The sequence below is a fragment of the Petromyzon marinus genome, chromosome 4, assembly GCF_048934315.1.
Source record: "Petromyzon marinus isolate PM22_M1 ecotype Great Lakes invasive population chromosome 4, UKy_Petmar_22M1.pri1.0, whole genome shotgun sequence".
NCBI classification, from domain to species: domain Eukaryota; kingdom Metazoa; phylum Chordata; class Hyperoartia; order Petromyzontiformes; family Petromyzontidae; genus Petromyzon; species Petromyzon marinus.
The window spans coordinates 24953485-24975822 of record NC_133670.1 but is presented as its reverse complement, the minus strand read 5'-3'; the positions used below and the strand labels follow the sequence as shown (position 1 = coordinate 24975822).

At 49.1% G+C, this 22338-nt stretch overlaps 1 protein-coding gene and 1 long non-coding RNA gene across 6 annotated transcripts in view; one reads left to right on the top strand and one right to left on the bottom strand.

Annotated features, from left to right (window-relative positions):
• Positions 1 to 22338, bottom strand: part of SRCIN1 (SRC kinase signaling inhibitor 1) — a 225376-nt gene that overhangs the window by 118396 nt on the left and 84642 nt on the right. The gene's annotated exons all lie outside the window — the stretch shown is intronic.
• LOC142911437 (uncharacterized) lies at positions 2711 to 6915 on the top strand. The gene is made up of 2 exons (XR_012933455.1): positions 2711 to 2876; positions 6505 to 6915. It is a non-coding gene; the product is annotated as an uncharacterized LOC142911437 (long non-coding RNA).

Below are 22338 nucleotides of genomic sequence, written 5' to 3'. Positions count from 1 at the left end.
GAATAACAACAGAAAAATCCAGAAAAACGCATGTCAAAAATGTTATAAATTCATTTGCATTTTAATGAGGAAAATAAGCATTTGACCTCCTCTCAATCAGAAAGATGTCTGGCTCCCAGGTGTCTTTTATACAGGTAACGAGCTGAGATTAGGAGCACACTCTTAAAGGGAGTGCTCCTAATCTCAGCTTGTTACCTGTATAAAAGGCACCTGTCCACAAAAGCAATCAATCAATCAGATTCCAAACTCTCCACCATGGCCAAGACCAAAGAGGTCTCCAAGGATGTCAGGGACAAGATTGTAGACCTACACAAGGCTGGAATGGGCTACAAGACCATTGCCAAGTAGCTTGGTGAGAAGGTGACAACAGTTGGTGCGATTATTCACAAATAGAAGAAACACAAAATAACTGTCAATCTCCCTCGGCCTGGGGCTCCATGCAAGATCTCACCTCGTGGAGTTGCAATGATCATAAGAACGGTGAGGAATCAGCCCAGAACTACACGGGAGGGTCTTGTCAATGATCTCAAGGCAGCTGGGACCATAGTCACCAAGAAAACAATTGGTAACACACTATGCCGTGAAGGACTGAAATCCTGCAGTGCCCGCAAGGTCCCCCTGCTCAAGAAAGCACATGTACATGCCCGTCTGAAGTTTGCGAATGAACATCTGAATGATTCAGAGGATAACTGGGTGAAAGTGTTGTGGTCAGATGAGACCAAAATGGAGCTCTTTGGTATCAACTCAACTCACCGTGTTTGGAGGAGGAAGAATGCTGCCTATGACCCCAGGAATACCATCCCCACCGTCAAACATGGAGGTGGAAACATTATGCTTTGGGGGTGTTTTTCTGCTAAGGGGACAGGGCAACTTCACCGCATCAAAGGGACGATGGACGGGGCCATGTACCGCCAAATCTTGGGTAAGAACCTCCTTCCTTCAGCCAGGGCATTGAAAATGGGTCGTGGATGGATATTTCAGCATGACAATGACCCAAAACACACGGCCAAGGCAACAAAGGAGTGGCTCAAGAAGAAGTACATTAAGGTCCTGGAGTGGCCTAGCCAGTCTCCAGACCTTAATCCCATAGAAAATCTGTGGAGGGAGATGAAGGTTCGAGTTGCCAAACGTCAGCCTCGAAACCTTAATGACTTGGAGAAGATCTGCAAAGAGGAGTGGGAGAAAATCCCTCCTGAGATGTGTGTAAACCTGGTGGCCAACTACAAGAAACGTCTGACCTCTGTGATTGTCAACAAGGCTTTTGCCACCAAGTACTAAGTCATGTTTTGCAGAGGGGTCAAATACTTATTTCCCTCATTAAAATGCAAATCAATTTATAACATTTTTCACATGCGTTTTTTTGCTGGATTTTGTTGTTGTTATTCTCTCTCTCACTGTTCAAATAAACCTACCATTAAAATTATAGACTGATCATTTCTTTGTCAGTGGGCAAACGTACAAAATCAGCAGGTGATCAAATACTTTTTTCCCTCACTGTACATGTGTGTGTGTACATGCTTGTGCAACGCACTACCTAAGTAGAGCATACCTCATACCGCATGTGATAAAACCTGCTCTCTCCGCACTGAAATACCAATTTCTTTCATGTGCCAAATGTGCCTTTCATCTTGGGTGGAGGCGAGCAATCCCAAGGGCGCGCATATGAACGTTCTCCCTCTTGCTCCCACACGCCCCCCCCCAGTCACCCCCCCCCCCAGTCCCCCCATCCCTCCCCCATCACGCCCTGGCTCCGTGCTCTCATGCTGACAGTGCTGGTGGAGATGCCAGCGGCAGCGCCCACAAAAGGTGGACATCACACACATACTGTGTGTGTGATGTCCACGTGTGTGTGACACACACGTGCGTACCCTTGAACAGCATAAGAATCAGAGTATTTATTTATACTGGAGGAATCCGATGAGCTATAAAGCTCATTTTTCACAGATGTTCCAGTAGGGGCAGGTCAGAACGTTACAACAACAATCAATACAAAGGCACGATAGGACCCAAAGTATAGCAAAAGTAAACAAATCACTTAAAATATACCAAAAAAACTAAACAATTTTTCTTCTTAGAAAATAATGCCTACTGAGGTATTAACTTGTTTTTCAGAAGCGACCTGGCCACAAATGAAAGCTCAACAAAGTGCTTTATCATGCGGAAATTATCGCAGCAAAACAATCTATTTTCCTCGTGCCATTGTCCGGTTAGCTCGGTTGTTTGTCTCTCGCTCTCATCTCCATTTATTTTAGGGACCGACTCTTCGAGTTGGGGATCGACTTAATTCAAACATTATCAACATCATCAGCATTGATCATCATCACCATTAGCATTGTCATGCCAAGCACTCGATCACGGAACCTGCAAAACATACAAATGTCTCAAAGAGGCTTTCCTGGGTAAAGGATACCAAGATCACCATCATCACCACAATCAACCACCACCATTATCGTCATCGTCCGTATGGGGCTGAGTAATGACATGAGTCCATACGCCAGTCGTGGTGGAAGGGAATCACATCGTAAACAACACCTTGCATCGGGAGTTTGGGCAAACATACTGTGCCGTGCCATACATTTCTACCCCTCTCGCCGAGAATTTTGCACGAGTGCGTTTTAATACGAGGTGCATGTTGGTGCCAACCCCACCACCCTTTCCTATAAAACAAAAAAATATCAATCACCGCCCCCCCCACTCCCCGCCACAGGAATGTGGAATTTCTGCCAGCGGAGTTGAGCGCCCACGCCCCTCCCGCCTCTCACACGGAGCAGCAGGAAGAGACGGGGACACGACTCTGATCTCTCGTCCCTACGACGGCTGCGCAAGCCCCGAGGCCCCGAGACTCTGGGCTGACTCACTGGCCACCACCGCCTTCGGTACGTACCTCGGAATCGGAATCTGTATTTGTACTGGAGGAGGAATCCGATGAGCTATGAAACTCTTTTTGTTCACTGATGTTCCAGAAGGGGCAGATCAGGAAGTTCCATCAACAAACGATACAAAAAGACGATAGGAAAGCAAAGTATAAGAAAGGTAAACAAATGGAAAGATTTTTATCATGGCCCGAGTCGGATTAATTAACGCTCATGCCGCAGACCATTAGCTTTGAAGGGAAATTATACAATCATTATGCACACACACATATATACATCTAAAGTATAACGTGAACCCATGTGTCCCTTGGAAGACATCTCACCTCAATGGACTCATCTGGTTTTGCTTAATTCCGTTTTTTTACTATATTTTTTCTCTCTCTCCGTATAACAGAGAAGAAGCAATATTGTGGTGCAGAGACCTTTCAGATTATGCACACAGACAAAGATCCCCCATGTAGCCTCATAGACTGCTGGGGCAAGTGCCGCGAGCGAGTATCTCTTAACATCAGCACGGCGCACGGTTGGGTGATGTGGCCACAGCACCTTGAGACATCATCCAACACTGCATCCCCAATGCTGGCTTCTACGCAACTAATTCGAGGCTGAGTCGACTTAGTTGGAGCCTTAGGATTGGTCAAAGATATCCCTCGCCATTGATAGTAGCCGTGGCCGGAAAATCGAATTCGGGTCGCCAGGTTCGTAGCTCGGTGCGCACATTTCTCCGCCACGACACGGCAGGTCACCGGGCGCGCAGTGTGTGCTTTTACTGCACCACCACTCCCCATACACACACAAAGACAAAGGCCAATACCACGCCCGGCCGCCTTTGTCTCCCCAGTGCTGGTGTTTACACACCGCACAAGGTACACATTTAAGGCCGACTCTACCTTGGGAAAGCCCAGGACCGGTTTATATATTCGCCAGTGTTATCGGCGGGAACCGATCCCCATCGGGTGGGCGCGTCCGTAGCGCGGCACGCTAACCACTACGACTACACCACCGCTCTCCGCATATGCACACATACACAGTACGCGCACTCGCAATACAAAACAACAAAGTGAATAACCCCGAAGGGCTCCATTTGTCCTCGGTGCAGTCCGTGCGGGGAACGGCGCCCGCACAAGAGGTTGACTCGAACTCAGTCGACGGTGCATCCTGCTTTGTGTCTCTGCTGCTGCCGCTGCCCCCGCAGGGAGCAGCCACGGCCGCTGCTGGAGGCGGCTTTGTGATGTCATGAGTGGATGATGGTGGGGGGTTGGTGGTGGTGGTGGTGGGGTCGGCGTGGGGAGCGGTAGTGTTGCTGCGCTACGAACCCGGCGACCCGAGTTCCATTCCCGCTCACGGCCAACACCAGTGACAATTATTAACAGAACCGGTCCTGGGCATCTCCTAGGCCGATTGAGCCTAAAATTAGTTGCTGGTGCGGTGTGTAAACATCCCCACTGGGGAGACAAAGGCGGTGAGGCGTGCTGCTGGCCACCCACCCTCTCGGTTGCCGTGCCGGACTTCATAGGTGCTTACTCTTTGGTTCTATTCGGTAAAATCACGTAGGTAAAAAATAAAATAACAAAAATCACAACGTTTCGGCCACAACACAAGTGGCCTTCATCAGGTGAAGGGACCGTGCTGTCATGAGGACAGCGTTGGAGTGAAAACAGCCAAGCCCAGGTCGCGTCCTTTAAGCTGTGTAGGAGGAAGCAAAACGCTTGACAAAGGAATTAGCGTAAAAATGAGCACGATGTACGTAGGAGGTGCATGGGCCATGATGGACCAGGAGCGGGTGGGGACCATGACGGACCAGCAGCGGGGGGGGGGGGGGGGGGGAGGAGTAGAGTGAGTGAGTGGAGTGAGTGAGTGGAGTGAGTGAGTGGAGTGAGTGAGCGAGTGGAGTGAGTGGAGTGAGTGGAGTGAGTGGGTGGAGTGAGTGAGTGGAGTGAGTGAGTGAGTGGAGTGAGTGAGTGGAGTGAGTGGAGTGAGTGAGTGGAGTGAATGAGTGGAGTGAATGAGTGGAGTGAGTGAGTGGAGTGAGTGAGTGGAGTGAGTGAGTGGAGTGAGTGAGTGGAGTGAGTGAGTGAGTGGAGTGAGTGAGTGGAGTGAATGAGTGGAGTGAGTGAGTGGAGTGAGTGAGTGGAGTGAGTTGAGTGAGTGGAGTGAGTGAGTGGAGTGAGTGGAGTGAGTGAGTGAGTGGAGTGAATGAGTGGAGTGAGTGGAGAGAAATAAGCAGCTGTGAAAGTTTGGGATACCACTAGGCAGGTGCTTGCTAACAGCACTTGCCCCAACAGTCTGTTAAACCTACACGGGGGATCTTTGTCTTTGGTGTGGGCTGGTGGGGCTGGTGGGGAGTTCGCACCGCAATTGGCCGTCTCTGTGGCTGTCGAGAGAAGCGGATGTGCGCTCCGCCCGTGACCTGCCGTGTTCCATTCGACACCTGTCCCCGGCATCACGACCCGGCGCGTGTCGCGACCCGGCGCTGTTAATTGCAACGGCGGCGCGTCGAGCGCCCGCTGCAACAAACCGGCAGCCGCCAGCGATAAATCGTCGTGCGATCTTCTCTCTCTCTATCTCAAAAAAAGCCCTTGCAAAATAAAGAGCTACTCCAAATCCACCGTCTCAACATTACTGCCCCCCTCAACACCCCCACCCTCGCGCCCTCCATCAATACCACACACATTACACAAACATTACACAACGGTCAATGTAGCTACAGGCAAAAGATAACAAGGAGGGGGATGCCACCATGCGTCATGGGCAGAAGGGGCCCCGAGTGATGCGCGTGCCGGAGAGGGGGCAATGACGAGGCGATTCCCAGCCGCAGAGGATCAGAGATCGTCTGAAATGCGACAAAGCCCCGTTTTCGAAAAACAAAGGCTCGACGAGAGTGAAATCGACGCTGCGCTGAGCTGAGCTGGCAGCGTGGACAATTTGTGGGCCCTGCCAAGAAGCGCGGGGACGAGGCGGCGACTGCTCCGCTGCCGAACATCCTTTTTGTGTGTGGGGGGTAGAGGCTTAGCTGGTGGTGGGGGAGTTCAGGAGTGGTGGTGGGGGGTACAGAGAGCAGGAGGAGGGGGTATGTGTAAGTGACTGTGAACAGGTGTGCGTCTCGTGTTTTACGGCTTTCAGTTTAAACTTCGGCGGCTCCCCCTCCTTGGCATTGAAGCTGCGCTACATTTTTTTTGTTATCGCCTTGGCATTGACCATCAATCACGTGACAAGGCTGCACACGGCCGTTAGCAAGCTACTTGCTCGACTGCCTTCTGCTGGACAGCCTTGTGGCCTTGTCTTGTGTTTTATCCCTGTTATACAGTTTCCTTTCCCCGTATCTCACGTTCCCTTTCTATAGCCCCCCCCCCTCCCCGCAATTAATCAAACCCTGAGCACGATTCCACCCCGAACATTCCCACGTTTAGCATCTTTCCACATTCAACATTCGATCTGGCTGCACACATGAAATATGTTCTAAATGTGCAACCGCATTTCGTTTCAAATTGGATGCAGTTTTTGTTGCTGTTATATTCCTGCCGATTAAATCTAGCGTAATCGTTCACGAATCATTTAATTTATTTCTGCATTCGGAATTGTTTGCACTCTGAAACCTGCTCACATTGGGATTTGTTTCTTGTTTTCCCAGGTCTCCCTTGAAAACGAGGCTTCCAGGCTCAACTGATTTGAAATGAAGGCAATCTATTGTTCAACGGTGATTTTCTTGCGGATGGATTGAAACAAATATAACCAACAAGTTATATTCTTGGTTCTTTCGGTAAAGTCACGTAGAAGGCAAACAATAAAATAATAAAAATATAAAACAATAAAATTCTCACGACGTTTCGACCGCAACACAAGCAATCATCATCAGGTGCGAAAACCAGGTGTGAAAACCACCTGATGATGATTGCTTGTGTTGCAGTCGAAACGTCGTGAGAATTTTATTGTTTTATATTTGTATTATTTTATTATTTCCCTTCTACGTGACTTTACCAAAAGAACCAAGAATATGAATCCCTGCAGTCACGAAAGCTTTAAATAAAAATTTAACCAACAAGTTGTTTTTTTTTGGTTTACCAGGCAAGGACCACTGAGCTATATATCTCGTTTGTGAAGCCTATAAACAAATTGGAACTGCTGAAAAGTGTCCGCTTAGGCCCGAGGCCTAACCTGGACGTACAGCATTGGAACGCCACCCTCTCGCGTGCGTTGTTTTTTTTCCCAGTACCCCTGTTTATTCTCTCATTACAATAAACACTTCAAACTACAAACTAAACTAGTTTTTTTTTATTTTACCAGATAAGGCCCACCAGGCTATGCAGCTATTTTTCAGAAGCGACCTGGCCGCAAATGATAGCTCAACGAAGTGGCTTACCCATGTGGAAATACAGCGCAGTCAAAGACTCTAAACGCACGTTTGACCCCCTTGGAAAGCAATCGAGGAATTCCACCTCTGGCTTCGGGGCCATAGACTCATATGAGCTCCATCCCACGGTCATTTGAACATAGAATTCACTTTGACGGTTTTTTTTTCTAATCATCGTCACGATGTCTGGCATCTTTCCCCGCACTCTGTTCCGTCAGCTGCTGCCCACACCTCCACCATCTCCGCCGCCACCACCACCAGGCACCAAAATTCCACCCCCCCACCTCTCTTTCCCCCAAACCCCTTCATTCCCGGTGCTTCAGGGCTGCAAAGACCTCTTGCCATGGAGCCGAACACGCGCAGGCTCGGCGGGAGAGATGCTTTAATATTGACAATTCCAGGCCTTTTCATTATTTTTGGGTTTAATAACCCAAAGCCATGTGAACACCCGCGTAATGATCTCGATGCACCATGTCGCGTCTCTGTTTGTATCTATTTAAATTCAAGGAAGAGTGAAAATAAGAGTTTAATTGTAAAGTCCACGCCGAGTGGCAGCGTGAACACCCGCCACTATAAGGAAAACGCATTTTGCAATCCCGAGTCTCGTCCGTCATTTATCAACCGGATGTTCCTTGAATATTATCTCACACCTTATCATCTCTTATCCCTGTGCACTGTGCGTGTGTATAACACGCCGGATATATAAACCCATTTTGTCGTTCATGTACACCTTTACCGATTAGGGCCTCGATGAACTCGTCCCCCCCCCCCGCCCGCCTAATAAGGCAACACAGTGTCCGCCCCGAGTTTCTGGAATGATATCACCATCTTCACTCAGTCATCTTGAATCACTTCTTTCAAGTGCATTCCTGCCAATATGCCGCTGCTGAAGCAAGTAGATGATATACAAATAGTTTTTCATTATTATTCTGTATATGAGTGTTGTGTAATGTGTGCAATGTCATTGTGATTGTTATGGTTACTCGTGCTACTTCGAATTTTTTGTTTGCACAGGGAAAACTCTTGTACCAAAGGCGTTTCTATTCGTCGATTTGCAATATTTTATCGAATCTTATTCCTCACTCTAGATGCACTATTTTGCAATATGTTTCTCTAATCTTAATGTTCAATTTAGTTGAACATTTAATTTATTATTATATTTAATATAATTAAGTAATATATTGTAAAAAAGAATTGTTGACTTTTTAAATCGCTGTATGTTTTGTAATTATATTTTTTATGCGACCTGTTGCAAACGTTGCGTTTTTAATTTTACAGTTTTTATGTTTTGTTGATGAAACCCGATTCAAGAACTTCTTAGCTCACAGGGCAAATTCTAAATAAACTGTTATAAATAATTAGTTACTTCATGAAATTTGAATTGAAGGAAATCATTTTCCGCAAGAGATTATTTTTTGCTGCACTCGATGGCTCTTAACTTCCCTCCTCGTTCAAAACCGACATCGCTGAAAATAAGCCAAGGGAAACAGCAGCAACGTTCGCCCGATGTCACGTGATGATGGAACGTTTGCCTCAGTTCCACGTACCAATTTTCTGCGGAAAATAGCAGCGATTTAAGTTATTTTACCCCCCCCCGCCACCCCCCAACAAATTGTGCACGAAAACGACATTTCCGTCAACACACAATTCGGAGCTTGTTGATACCTTCACCAAGTTAAAAAAATGGACTGCTGCCCGGCTAAAAATCAAAATCCTATTTACGCTGCAGTAAATGGTAGCGCCTCTAGTGGCTGCCGGGGTCATATGTGACACATTACATAGAGCATACTGCACTGCATACGAATATAAAATAATACATTCAAACCCGAGCAGTGTGGTGTGTGCATCGTGAGCTTATGGATAAGCATGTTTACTTTGATGCATGGATACATCTAGAGTAAACATTATTATGCAATGTATTCTACTCTAAAAATATAACTATATATACTGTTTAAAGCTTTCGCGACTGCAGGGATTCATATTCTTGGTTCTTTCGGTAAAGTCACCACGTAGAAGGGAAACAATAAAATAATAAAAATATAAAACAATAAAATTATCACGACGTTTCGACTGCAACACAAGCAATAATCATCAGGTGTGAAAACCACAACAAGAAATACTTTCTTGCTGTGGTTTTACCGAAAGAACCAAGAATATATATACTGTATTCAGCACGGTAGAGCAGTGGTACAGTGGCTCGTGCATTACACCGTGAAACAAGCCACCTGAGTTCGAGTCCAGGCCATGGGTTCTGTCAGTGGAGAGTGATGTCTGAACCAGTCCTGGGGCCCCCTTCCTTCATCAACCCACATTGACCCGTGTGGTGAAGTATGGTCAAGCAAAGCCCCATGACCGGCACGACATGGGGGGCAGCTTCATCCAGCAATGGATTGGCAAAGCGTTGTAAATTGCTAAAAGTTAATTATATCAGAGGCAATAAAGCAAACAAATATTATAAATTGCTCTAACGGCTGCACCTGCTTGTAAAACGCCTGCTTCCCCAAAAGCTTTTATGTTATTGATTCTTGTTCAATCCCAATCGCGAACAAACAATAGATAAGGAGGAAAGAGAAATGGCAGCCGATTCAAAGCCCGCGCGGGCCCACGGGTGATGGCGATTCATTGCCCCGCAGGAGCGAAGAGTATAGGAGTGGTGGAGCGTGCATTTAGTTCCAGAGTGCGAGAGGCGCTGCCTCCGATTAATCTCTTCCACACGCGGAGCCATCGCACCACCGATTAGCACGGCTGTCTTCGTACGGTGTGAAAGAGGTTCAACATACACACACACAAAGCTTTCCATGTTTTGTTACGGAAGCCCATTTTGTGAAAATAATGATGTGTTTTACCCTTTATGACAGTAAAACTGGTGTTAAGATATTCAAACACCAAATAGAACCCTTTTGCAAGGGATCAAATCTGCATAAACCGCACGTACTTGTGGTGAACATGCAAACAAACAAGCTCTGATTATAATATCTGGCATTGTCTTTAAAATGTATTGTCCTACACCAGAGACCGCCTTCTCTACGGCCTAGTCTCGCCAGTGTCAGACCAGGGCACACCAACAGGCGAAGGACGAGGATTGTTCATCAAATGGGATGCAGCAGTGTACGCGTGGAACAAATCTGCGTTCTCATCATTGTCGTCCTTATCAAGGCCGATAACGATGATTTATAGCATGTATGGTGAACGCTTTCGCATTATCCCTGGCGGATTATCCGGGTTGCGTATTAACCGCGCTTGCTAATATATACAGTATTGTATTTATTCACATTTGCAAGCAAGCGCATTTCCAATGATTATCTGCTCCTCACACAATAGGGGTCTGTGACTCGTGACCACGTGACCGCAAACACGTGGCCGCGAGTAACCCGAATGCTTTTCATAAACACACACACGGCACATTTTACGTGTGTTCTTCATTAAACAATGCATACGTTTTATATACAGTAGCCGACAATTTACATGGTTTGTTTTATCCGTGCTCTTGTTTTGTTTGGTCAATCCCTCTCAACCATTACTCTCTATAACCGACTGCGGCATAACGTTGTACGTATGTGTGTTGAGCTTCGTTGTGAGATCTGTCCCGTGTTACCGATGAGATGGAGGTCAGGAGGGCACTGCGGATGTCCTGTACACGGCGCAGGCCTAGAGGGGTCATCGCGTTCCTTGTATTCATGGCACCGCGGCTCGAACGAGTTGATAAATGACCCCACGCACCAAACGACCACACAATGAGCTCATGGGCAGTACCTCCACAGCCAGGCGCGGCTTGCGTTTGCCCAGAAAAGACATTTGGGCAAAGAGACGACAATGGCGGTACGTGACGAGGCTACGATTGGTGTTCGTCATCTTCCTGCATTGGAGACACGATCCCTGCATTGGGAGTGCTCGTTGTCCATCACCAACATGAAGTCACATTGATCAATATTTTTAGCAATGACGCAACATATACTGTCATATTAGCACGCACATTCAAGTCGGTTTTAAGTTGTATTTGTCGAACGCGGTGAGACCTCAAGAGACCAGCGATATCCTTATTTGCAAGAGTGACTTGGGCCTGCGAAATTACAAATTGAGGCCATTGCTCGTGGTGGATCGGTTGCGCAGTTGTTAGCTAACTGCGCTGGCAAACCTACGTTCGATTCCCGGCCACGGCTAACATCAGTGGCGAGTGATATATGAACGAGTGCCACCCTCCCCACCTCACTTCATCAACCCGCACTGACTAGGATGGTGCAGTATGGTCAAATAATCCTCATGCCTGGCATGGCATGAGGACTTTACTCAGCTGTGGAATGGTAATGTGCTATAAATTCTAAATGGCTTCGCTCGACATGATTTTCTGGATATGCTCATTCGTAACTCTTAATTTAAATACTTGAAATGCTGAAAATAAGTAATCAGTGGATGAGCCAATTCTGTTAAGCTGATTCGTTTGTTGGCAGAAAGGTGATTTGCACCAATTTTCAGTGGCGTTAATCATATGGAGGGCAATCAAAAAATATTTTGTCGCGCGATATTTATTTTTAATCACCAAAGTCGCTTTTTTTACTTGCCACAATTTGTCGTCTTTTTTACGACTACAATCTGTTTTCCTTTTCTGTGATTAACTGGAGTCATCGCTTGCAGTGTTCCGGCTGCAAAATACATTCGATCGTTGTGATACCTGACCCCAACCAGTCTGCACAACGCATTTATTTACTGGATTACATTTGCACCCCTCTCGTTTTGCATTAATTTTAATGGTTTATCCATGACATCTTACACCTAATTGCATTGCTGTGAACTTAGCGGGTATTCTAGTTGCGCAGAGCTCCTTACTCGTTCTCTCCAATGTCGATGTTTGTTGTCGTTTTGTTGCTGCTCCCGTGAGAAATAGCCGGGAAACTGGCCTAACGGGATCATCTGTGTAACAAATAAAATTAACCCAAACTCTTGTATTTGCCATTGTTACCCACATCTTTCTTGAACAAGAGACGAGCAATCCCAATGGCTTGCGGAGCGGTGGTTGACTCAGTGCACAACAAACCCTGCGGGTCCGAGGTTTTATTCCGGGACACGGCGGGACACGGCGAGCGAGTGAAACCGACCATCCTCCCTCCCACCAAATCACACTGACCAGCATGGTGAAGTATGGTCAAACAACCCAACACGGCGTGACAAGGCTTTCATCCAGCAAGTGGATTGACAAAGGCCTGCCAATGATTCTAAGAATTCGTCTCGGTGAGCTCTCATCATCATCATCATCCACTGCTGGATGAAGGCCTCCCACCCAGTAAACATGCAATGCGGGCCCACAGTTGACCCAACGTTGACTGGGCCACAAGGTCACCATCCCTCACTTTTGCCCCCCTGAGTTATCATCACATCGCTCCATCTCCGTGACAATCGCGAAGTTCGCGCGCGTTCTCTCCTGTAGCTGCCGTCCAATCGCGACGTCTTCGTCTCCTGCCACTTGTGAATGCTTTTGTTGTCTGTCGTTGTTCGTTTCAAACAAACGCTTCGACTGAAATTCTTGCGGCGGCATAAGCGAAGATGGGGGGACGGCGTGGACGTGGCGGCAACCATCAACAAGGTGACAACAGCAAGGCAACCCCGCCCTGGCGTGGCGATAGTCAACGTGAGGGACCTTGAAGCGAGTGAGAGAACCGTGATGGCGGTGGTGTTAGTTTCACTCGGAATCTGCCAAAATCCTTCAAGGGCGTTGAACCCGATCCGTCAAACCAAGCCTTTTATCGGCATCGTTCGCCTCAGAAATCAAAAGCGACAAAGGGTTTTTTTTCCTTCCCCCTTTCATGATTTATTTTAATGATTTATGACAGCTGCGTGACGTGAGGAGAAGACACCGAGCGAACTAAGTAAACCGGTTTTTTATTTATCTCATCATGCTTGGTTGTACGACTCTCCCGCACTGTACGTTGTTGTTGTTGTTATTACAAGCGACCCGAGGGTCGGAGAGGTGGGGGAATTCGTGGCGGACGTCCATGGCGGCCGTTTCTCCCGCCGAATGTAATGATTTGTTTGTCTCTCAAGTTCACCAATCCCCCGGGCTGTGGGGTCCACAGGGTGCACGGGCGGGACATTGACGCGCCCAGCCGACTCCCATTCCCCCCTCGCGACCAACGCAAAGTGGCGATCATCCGAACCGGTCCTGCGGCCTCCCCATAGGTCGGCTCTGCCTCAAATGAGTTCCCCGTGCGCTGTGTAAACATCGCCACTGGGGAGACAAAGGCGGCCGGGCGTAGTGTCGGCCACCCACACCCCCTCATAGGCGCAGCTACTCGCTAACAGAACTTGCCGCTTCAGTCTGTTCAGGCTACACATGGGGGGGGATCTTTGTTTTTGTTCTTCACAAGCGCCACCCACCCCGAGGGGAATTGCGCGTGGCTCTGTCACCACGTGGCAGCTCGTTGTGTTACATAACCTCACAGATGCGCCCTGTGGAGTCGACTGGGGAGGGGGGAGCACACAAAGAACAGAATCTTTATATTCTTAGCTCTTTCGGCAAAGTCACGTAGAAGGGAAATAATAATAAAACTATATACAAATAAAACAATACAATTCTCACGACGTTTCGATTGCAACACAAAGCAATCATCCGTCAGCTTGTGTTGCAATCGAAACGTCGTGATAATTTTATTGTTTTATTTGTATTTTTAAAATTATTATTTCCCTTCTACGTGGTGGCTTTACCGAAAGAACCAAGGATATGAATCCCTGCAGTCACGAAAGCTTTCAATCGAAACAGAATCTTTGTTTTCATTTACCGTGGAGAAATCCGATGAGCTATGAAGCTCTTTTTCACACAAGTCCAGTACTTTTCGATTTAAAGCTTTCGTGACTGCAGGGATTCACCTTATTGGTTCTTTCGGTAAAGTCACGTAGAAGGGAAATAATAATTTGATTATTTTATTATGTTCTATTTTTATTATTTTATTATTCCCCTTCCACGTGACTTTACCGACAGAACCAATAAGAAGGTCCAATACTGTTCAACAAACGCAGTGATTCACGCACATCTCGGGTTGCCACGTGTCCCGGTTTCTCGACCCCCCCACCTCTCCCCAGGATCGTCCTCTTGTTGAGACCCATGTGCCCTTGGGAAGGACTACTGTCATAGGCCATGGAGAAGGGCCATTGCCAAAGAACGCCAGATATACGGCAATATATCTTCCCTTCTAAGGCAGTGTCATTGATTAATGTGTTGAGTTTGTTTTTGTCTCTTGTTGAGGTAGGTGTTCTGGGAAATCTGTAAGTTTACCCAGGACATTTCAAAGTCCTGTTTTTTGTCAGTTGTGTAATGATAATAATAATAATGCACCACTCAAGACAATGCATTTATTTACATGTAGTTCTATTTTTCTGCAGGTAATGTGACAAGAGTTCCTCCCGTTATATGTCCCGGTGTTTTGCAAGCTAGAGGTGGCAACCCCTGGACTCCCCCCTCCCCAACCTCATCAACAACCACCACCTCCTCTAACCTGCCACCACAGGGAACTACAACACAACACGATTTGGACTTGGATGGCATACAAATACGAATGCATCTCAAAATTATGTGAAATAAACGACTGTACTTTAAAACGGTGGTCAGATGGCTCAGGGGAGGACCGATGCCCGCATCAGATGAACCACGTTTAATGTCGTTCATAATGCACGCATGCATAATGTACGTTGATTCATTAACCCCCACTTCGCGCAAGTATGGTGCACAAGTGTTGTGACCACCTCTACGCCTATTTAAGAAACGAAACAGTAAGACTTCTCCACATGTCTGGCTGTCGCCTGATCAAGCTGGTTGTAATTACTGGCGAAACGTCGTACACGGATGGTAAATGTTGTGGCTTGGCTGTCCAACACACCGGTGTACTGTACAAGTAATGAATTGGCGCGTTCTGTTTACATGACAAACCTTACAAATTGGCTGTCGGGTGGTGGAGGGTTTAACGACACATTATATATTTACGCGATATAACCCCAAAAAAACCTGTATTATGCACGATCAATGTGTTGGAGGATGTTACTTTTAGGCCGATCTTTTGAGTAGATATTCCGAGGTTTCTATCCTTAACATTGGGGAAAATGGACAGTGTGGTGATGTGTTTTGGCCATTTTGTGTCAGGATGTGGCCTGATCTGGCCCTGTGACAGTCCAGTTTCATAGCTCATCACAGTGCAAACTAAGATACTGAATTTGATTCTTGATTACGTAACATGGCGAAACGGTGCGCGTATTACCAACGACGCATGCATTGAGTTTTTATTCGCGATATGGATCAGAAAAACAAACTGACACTTGACTCAAGGCCCAGAAACGGGTTTTTGTGTTTCTGACCATTTGCCTTGGGGCTTTCTTAATTGTCGGTAATTTATCAAGTGATAAACACGGCTGTTGCAGGTTTAAGTGTCGTCCATTAACTCGCACAAACCATCAATTGAGGAACGACCCGGGTTGTCCCGGTGCGGTTTTGTGTGACTTCACTGGCGGTGTTTTACGCGCACGCAATGTGATGTGTGTAGCCATCATGCTCCACAAATGGGGTGGGGGGGGCGATCGTTCGCCGTGGAGACGGAGTGACGAGATCAGCCTGTGCTGTGCAGGCGCGAGGAACCGCTGCGGCGCATAGGGATGCACTTGCCTTTGGAAATATAGTTTTGTCTCATTGCGTGACTCAATACCCAGAGTACCGCAGTTGAATTTACAAGTATGGTGCACTGTAGTAATTGTATACATTCATATCAATTACTGTAAGAGCAAGTGCATTGCAAATTCATATCAGAAAATTACGTCTCACAATGAGAACTATAATTTGCCAATATTATTTTTAATTGTATTTAATCCACTTGAGGATGATTGCCAAGGTTTTCCAGAATTACATTTTCTCATATGATTCATGGTATCTTGGTAAATACTATATTCACAGACACAACTGCTGAGCCATAAGCCATAAGTGAGCTTTTCTGCAGCCTGACGATTCCTCTCCTACTGCTGCTTTTTTTCTTCTTAAATGTATTCCATTTGTTCTATTCGAGTCACGAGATGAGATATCCACACAGAGCCTGTGAGTTAGATAAGGGTCCGCAGAAGGAGACCCAGGATTACAGAACTGCCTCTGAGATGAAGTGACCGCTGCACTTTCCCACACACCTCCTGCTGAAAAATGTCCACTCTATAGCAGTCAAATCAATATTGGCAAATCGTAACAGCTGGCATTGAGCCAATTTAAGTGAAAATATATTATCGTTATCACATCGGGTTTCTTGTGAAGTCATTGCCGACTGGGCTGAAACCATCAAATAATTACAGTTAAAGCCTCAGTTTAATTATTGGCGGCTCCAACACGAATCTGAAAGATGGCTCTCAGTAATGCCGGCTCAATGCACTGACTCCTGCACCACCCAGCCACCTCCATGAAGATAATTATTCATAGTCAACTTGGATATAGTTTTGCCTTAAGACTTCTCACAAGTGACTCATTTTTCTCTAAGCTCTAGCCCCGTACAGCCAATTCACTTCTAAAAACATCTCCACTCTTGCTCACGCTGTTCGGCACCGCAATACCAATGGCTAATGCGATATACTTTATCCTTGCTTACCGAGGTTGCTTCACAATTAGGGTCAGAACAGAAAAGCATTGAGTGGAATTCGTTGAAATTATGATGCAGGGGAAGGGACCAGCGTCGGTGCAGTGAAGTCCACGCACTGCGCCATCTACCCGGTCACATAAGTTCAATTCCCGGCCACGGCTACCATAGTGGTGAGTGATAACTGGGCCTTGGTCCTCTTCCCTTCACGAACCCGCAGTGATGAAGTACGGTCATATAACCCCCACAAGGATTGATAGAGTTCTATAAATGACCATTGTTATTGCTGTGATGCACACGCGGAATATCTGGCTGCCACGGGTTATCGCCAGCCAATGCTTTCTCATTATCGCGCGCAAATTCAGGCCGACGGTCCAGCATTCTGTTATAAAAAAATGTATATATTTAAATAAACACATGCTACTCCGTTATTTACGTTATCAATAACATCCGCTGCCTACCGCCACATTATTTTCTCTTGGTGAAGAAAGAAGGTAAGAACCATCATGTCACGGGATAAAATAATGAGCCCCTCGTAAATGTGATCACGGAACAGCAGGGGGTGGCTTTTGATGCAATAACTCCTCGCTCGAGGCCGTCTCCGCGTTAACGCACATTAGCGCCATCGCTGTAACCCACCGCGCTCGATCGTACGTGCAGTGCCACTCTGAACAGCCGCTAAATCTTTCATAATGATACAAAGCGACGAGCGATGCTGCCCGCGCGAGATATTCCCCGGCCACACTTGGGAATACAGCCACACCAGCCGCGCACTTCTGTCCAGAATGTTTGTTCGCCCAGAAACAAATAATTCGGTGAATGGTTAGTTCTCCCGTCATGATCATCATCAACATCCACCGCTGGATGAAGGCCTCCCCCAAACAGTCACCATCTCTCACGTTCCTGCGATGCAACAATCCATGCAGCACCTGCACGTAAGTTGATTTCATTCTCCATTTCCACAATGGTCATCCTCTTAGGCACGTTCCCTACATACCTATTTGTGACCCCGGATTAGAGTGAAGGATTAGGTGCTGGATTAGTTTGGACAACGTTAAGATCAACGCACATCTGAAAATAATATATACTCAAAGCAAGCTGAGCACCCGTTTCACAAATATATTGGACAGTGGTTTTCTTTCGTAAGATTTTCATTTAAAATAATGCATGCATATGAACGCGCATACAAGGAGCACTTGCTTTATTGCCAAACAAACAATAAGGGGATAAATGATTGGGAGGGGAAAACGAATATTCCAGAATTTTTTATTCCTAACGGGAATGAATATTCAATCCTGGGTGGACACCTATTCGTCTGACATCAGACGAAATTTCCCAAAAATCCATCAACGCCGCTCTGGTCCCTGCTGAAGGTGTGACCCAGCCCAGGGTTTGCAGTGCACACTCAATCGTACTGATATGTGCAGGTGCACTTTAAACACTCATCAACCTCACGCCACTAATTATTGTTCTTTGTTCATTGGTGAAATTCTATGGGGATGATTAATAAAGCACCTACGGGTAGCGGAGCGCACTGATACTCAAGCCCGACTTTGTGGGAAGAACACAGACGCGGTTATAAAATATATATATTTTGCCCTGGTAGAAGCAGGAGGGATGCTATCAAGCCGGGGGCCACGGGAGGAAGAGAGGAGGAAGACGACAGCGGACGCTGGTCCGGTGGGGGCGGGAAGACCCAGCGAAAGAGCGGGGAGGTGGCGCAGTGGAGCAGCGGGCTGGACACCAACGCACGCCAGGAGGCACAACTGCGTCAGGGTGGAGTTGAAGGACGATGTGGGGGAGGAGGTGACGATTGATAGAGCGACCGTCGTGAGGTCGGTGATGCTCGGGATGCTGCGGGTGGAGGTGGCGGACCTGTACTGTTTGATTGCTCTGCCGGAGGGGAGGGCTTTTGACGTGAGCTTCACTTCGAGCCTCCTGCTGCAGAACTTCCTCACCCGCTCCGAGGAGAAGGCGGGGGGAGAAGCCTCTGGCATCCATGAGGACGCAGCTGCTGTCGGATCTGGAAATAAAGGTTGTGACTGTCTTCTTGTATAATGAGGCACTGCATGACCAGGACGTGGAGGTGTGGTTGAGACAGCATTGCGTGCTATTATCCAACTGCAAGAGGGTGCAAGACTCTGTGGGGATATGGACCGGGGCCAGGCAATGGAGGGTGCGCCTGAAGATGGAGGGGGGGGTGCTGAATCATATCCCGAGCGCCTTAAACATTGGGGGGAACAGGGGGTATGTGGTATATGCGGGCCAGCCTAAACTGTGTAGGAGGTGTGGGGGAAGGGGGCACCTGGCGGCAGCATGCGAGGCAAGAATCTGCTACAGGTGCAAGGCGCCGGATCACACGGTGGAGGAGTGCAGGGAGCCGGCCCAATGCAACCTCTGCGGTAGCAGAGGGCACCTGTATTCGGACTGCCCGGAATCAAACGCCAACAAGGTGCGGGCGTACCAGGGTGGACGGGAGGAGGAGGCAGTGGAGGAGGCGACCAGACGGGGATCGGACCGGGAACTTGTGGGGGAGGAGGAAGGAGAGGCGGCAAAACCACGCCCCCCCCCCCCCGGGGGGGGAGAGGGAGGGAGACCTGCAGAGGGGGAAGCCACGACATCACCGGACCGGGAGGAGGGGGAGCAGGGGAGCAGGGGGAGGAGGGGAGGGAAGGCGAGGGAGATACCCCAGGAATTCCCGTGGTGGACTGGGCGGAGGCAATGGGCGAGGAGGAGGGCGAGAGGGAGCAACGGGTGGAGGAAGGAGCTGAAGGGGCGTGGGAGGAAACAACGGGGAGGAAGAGGAAACTGGACAGAGCCCTAAAGGGGGCTGGCCCCCAGCACGACACGGATCCTTCAGGCTCCTCACCGGACACGGAGGAGTCTGGGTGGAGGAGGACAGAAGAAGGGGGGCGGTTGAACCGGGGGAAGTGCCGGAGGTTGAGGGGGAGGAAGAAAGTGCGAGAGAAGGCGGACAAGGACGGCTGCGGGGAGCGTGCAACGGAGTCGGACTAAAGTACACTCCGACATGGATCTCTCGGCGGCGTCCATAAACGTGAGAGGAATGAAGGTGAAGGGAAGGAGGGGAGCAATTATGCAACTGTTAAAGGCCACCAGAAGGGATGTGACTTTCCTCCAAGAGTGCCACCTACCGTACACCCTGGGCTCGGAAGAACTGGTTGAAGACTGGGACGGCCACTACTTATGGTCGGGTAGTAACGGGAATCGGTGCACTGGGGTAGTTACCCTCCTGGGTAGGAGGGAAATTAGGGTGGAAGGAACCCAAGAAATGATCCTGGGCCGACTCCTTTGTGTGGACGTGTCCTACCAAGGCGTGGAGTTGCGGCTGGTGAATGTGTACGCCCCTGCACGATGCATGGAAAGGGTAGAGTTGTGGGAGAGCTTAGCGACCCTACTGGCTACTAGGCGACAAGTTATCGTACGGGGAGACTTCAATTGCCCGCTATACTTAACGGACCTGGTGTCGGCAAAGGGGAGGAGGAAACTGGACTCTTCCTCCAGAAAGCTGAGAGAACTGATGGCGGACCTTTCTTTGATAGACACTTTCAGGAGGGTGCATGGTGTAAGGCCCGGGTACACATGGTCGGACAAAAGCGGGGGAGCGCAGTCGCGGATAGATTTTATCTTCACCTCTGCCAAAGTAGAAGTGGAAAGTGCGGGGGTGGAACCCTTCCCTTTCTCGGACCACAAAATGTACGTGGCAGGGCTCTCAATCCCAGGTGGGGCGAGGAGAGGGAAAGGGATGTGGAAAATGAACGTGGGTCTATTGGAGGACCGAAAAGTGGTGGGGGACTTTGTGCAAAAACACAACGACTGGAGGACCTTGCCGGACTGTTTTCCCACGAGGGTGGAATGGTGGGGCCAGATGAAGGGCAGGGTGAAAGCGCTTTTCCAGTACCATAGCAGGAGGAGGGGAGTGAACGGGGAGTTGAGGCAGTGGAACGCCAGGCTGGAGAGGATGTACAGGTTGCTTGAGCTAGGCTTCCCAATGGGGGAAAGGATAGAGGAATTGAAAAGGAGGATAGCCTCAGTGTTGGAGAGGAGGGCTAGACAGCTAGTGTACAGGGCGAGGGTTAGGGCAAGGGAGGAAGGGGAGAAGTGCACGAGGTTTTTCTTCAAAGCAGGTAGGGAGGGGGATAACGCAATTAGGGAATTGGTAAGCCCTACCAGGGGCAGGCAGACGACGACGGCAGGGATGATGAGCATAGCGGAGGACTTCTATAGGGAGCTGTACGGGAGAAAAGGGACAGATGGGGGGAAGCGGGAGGAGGTGCTGGGGGCACTGGGGAGGAGGATTGGGAGCCTGGATCCGCTGGGGGAGAAGATTCGGCAGGGAGAAGTGGAAGGGGCGGTAAAGGGGCTGAATAGGAATAGAACCCCGGGCCCGGATGGTATCCCAGCGGAGTTCTACGTCAAGTTCTGGGAGCTCCTGAATTTATCTGGGGGGGAGGGATGGAGAGGGTGAGGAGGGCGATACTGTGCAAGCGGGTTGTGAACGAGGGGAGGGGCGCCCCAAATGTGGAGTACACCCTGATCTCGATCTTTGTGTGTAATGCAAAGAGACTGTTCTTCTCCGCAGAGCCACGAGGCAAGGCGGCATGCTACATGAGATATCGCCTGACGTGGCGCCTGCGGGGCCTCGGGATGACCCAAGCCGAGAGGAGCACACCCTTGGACTGGCCGGAGGGCTGGTTGAGTGACGTGGTGGGGGACTACGTAGGGCAGCACGGCCTGAACCGGTGGGGGGGCCGGTGGAGCCCCAGAGAGGTGCGGGCCGAGGCAGAGAAAGGGGAGACCTATGAGGAGGTGCCAGGTGCGAGGAAGGCGGTACATCGGAAAATTTGGAGGAACACGTCGTCGACTGCACTCACAAAAGAGCAGAGGGACCTATCCTGGCTGGTGGTCCGGGACAAACTGGAGATGAGGGGCTTCATGTACGCCCGCCAAATGGCACGCACCCCCAAATGCCCGAGGGGCTGCAACGGGGACGAGAGCGCTATACATGTGATGGTGGCATGCCCCTTTGCCCAGGAGGTGTGGAGGCGGAGCGAACCGCTTTTGGCCCGGTTCGCCCCATCGAAGGTGACAACGTGGGACATTATGTGCGGGGAATTGCGGGGAGTGCGAGGGGAGAACAGGGACCGGGCATGGGCCATAATAGGCGCAACAAAGGAGGCCTTATGGAAGGCGCGCAAGAAGGAACTGGAGGGGTCCCAGATGTCCCCTTTGGAAACGTGCTACGTGGCAAGGAGGTTGTTGGAGAGGGTGGTGGCGGTGGATCTGGTGAGGCTGGGGCACGAAGCCGCACGGGGAAAGTGGAAGTGGCCACTGCCCAGGGTGGGTTAGGGTGGCCTGGGATGGGGGGTGGCTTTAACTGGCGCCCGGGGGCGAGGTCGCGCGTGGCTGGAGGGGAGGTAGCCCCTCCATGCACAGATGTGCCCCAGTGCTGTGTCGGGGGTGATTCCGGTCTCGCGGATGGGTCGGTGGCCGGGTGGGGCCTTCGCGG